The following is a 2,148-nucleotide window of genomic DNA, read 5'->3' as shown; positions in this document are numbered from 1 at the left end:
AGTGCCTGCAGTCCACAGAGAAGAGAAACTCGCTCTCGTTCGCTCTCTCTCTCGCTCTCTCTCTCGCTCTCTCTGCACTCTTTCTTCACTTTTCCCTTCTTGCTCCTTTCTTTTTTTTGTGCTTTGATGACAAGTTGAGCCAGTTAATCATGCGCTGGAGCGCTCAGCATGAAGAGCTGGAGCGAAACGGAAAAGGTGGTGGAAGAGGGGGAGGAGGAGGAGAAGGAGGAGGTGGAGGAGGAGGAGGAAGAAGAGGTGGAGAGGCGCTGGTAGCAGCAGCAGCAGGCGGGGGAGACTGGGCTGTGGCCACTGTTGTGCATCGGCGGATCGTGCTCGCTCGCTCGCTCTCTCTCTCTCTCTCTCTCTCTCTCTTGCACGCTTCTCTGCACCTCGGCTGCACCCACAGACGCACATCCTACCCACATCAATCAGGGCCTAATGACCACGCTGCACTGGGGCAGACGCAGCCAAACAGGGCTCCTCGCACGTGCACACATGACACGACCGCAACCATTACCGCAGGCACACACACACGTCCGCAGACGGGTGGCTCTCCTGTGGTGACCGCACTAGTGTCCACACGTAATAAGCTGTGATCAAGCATTGCTCCCCTACAAGATGGACTAATGAGAAGGATGGTAAATGCACCATAACTGCATTTCTCGTTGCGAAACAAAAAAAGCATATCAATGCAAAGTAATGTACTGTATATAATCTCTGCAGAAACTCTACACATAGCATTACACAGGCACAGCTAAACTAAGCCCACTTTAGAAAGCTGAGTTGGGAGTTGCAAGAATAAGAAATGCTGTGGTCAGTGTTGGACTGGACTGAGGTGAAGCTCCTGAGAAGCTCCTCAGTAATTACCATTCAAACGCCTGTAATCTTGGTTCTGGGAGCCCCATGGAACAGGTAGCACTCCAGTGAGTCCTGTTGGCCTGCCTGCATGCTGCTTGCTCTGGAGGGGGCTTTGGATGCGTACAGCCAGTAAGCGTCCCTGACAGGAGGGGTGTGCTAGGGTGGGGGTGGGATGAGATGTGTGGGGGTGGGGGAGGGGAATAGGGGACGCGCAGCCAGAGGCCTGTTCAAATATTTACCCACGGATAACATTTCCTGCGAGCAAATGAGCAAGCGCTGCTGTGCTGTGCTGTGGCGTGCCTGGAGTCGCACTGCCACATTAATGGGTTTGTTTTCCTAATGTCTGCCGCTGTTTGTCTTCACAGCCGTTTTAAATGAAGTACCTTCGAGTCGGGGGCGAGCAATTTGCCACCGCAGCCGTCGCCTCACCCCTCGATCCTCATGACAAATTCATTACGTGGCGCCAGCCCCTAGAGACCTGCCACACCGCCACACTGCGGCAGGGGCGGGTGGGTGTGTGTGCCAAGGGGATCGGTGGTGTGTGTCACTTCCCCGCCTTTCTCGTGTCACCTGCCCTCTCTCTCTCTCTGGGCCTGATTAGCTCCACTTAACCTCCGTCAGGCCAGGAGGAGAAGAGGGCAGGAGAGAGAGAGAAAGAAAGGAGAGAGAGAAAGAGCAGCAAAAAGAAAGACAGAGAGAAGAGCGAGAGAGCAGCAGAGAGAAAGAAAGAGAGAGAGAGAGAGAGAGAGAGAGAGAGAGAGAGAGAGAGAGAGAGAGAGAGAAGTAGCGGGGAGAGAGAGTAGAGCCGATGCCTGGTTAATTGGGTGGAGAGGGGTTAATCACAACACGTGTGCAGCGCTCAGCTCCCTGATTGATTATGTAGGCATGGAGACAGATGCACAAGCGTGGAGGCATGCACACACTCCCAGTCACTATCTTTCTAGTGCTCTCTCTCTCTTTCCCTCCCTCTCCTTCTCTCCCTCTTTCTCTCTCTCTCTCTCCCTCTCTCTCTATCTCCTTCACTGCCATGCAGAGCCACGCACCACCTCTCCTCACCCTGTTTGCCTAATGAGGCTGATAGATGCTAATCCAGGAATTTACAGGCGTCTAATTGGAGTCTTTTTCAGCTTGTTAAAACAAAATCAACACCTCCGTGTAGCTCTAGTCACGCAGCACATACAATCAGCTCCTGTTGGCTAAACACCCCTGAACAACATCCCATCCCAGCCCCCTAAACCACCCCAACCTCTCCTCCACACTTTTGATGTAAACTAAGGTCACATTCTACTC

At 53.2% G+C, this 2,148-nt stretch overlaps 1 protein-coding gene across 1 annotated transcript in view; it reads right to left on the bottom strand.

The window, feature by feature from the left end:
* Positions 1-2,148, bottom strand: part of shq1 (SHQ1, H/ACA ribonucleoprotein assembly factor) — a 36,677-nt gene that overhangs the window by 14,291 nt on the left and 20,238 nt on the right. The window lies entirely within an intron of this gene.

This window comes from Alosa sapidissima, chromosome 4, assembly GCF_018492685.1.
Source record: "Alosa sapidissima isolate fAloSap1 chromosome 4, fAloSap1.pri, whole genome shotgun sequence".
NCBI lineage: Eukaryota > Metazoa > Chordata > Actinopteri > Clupeiformes > Clupeidae > Alosa > Alosa sapidissima.
This window is presented reverse-complemented; position numbering and strand designations above follow the sequence as displayed.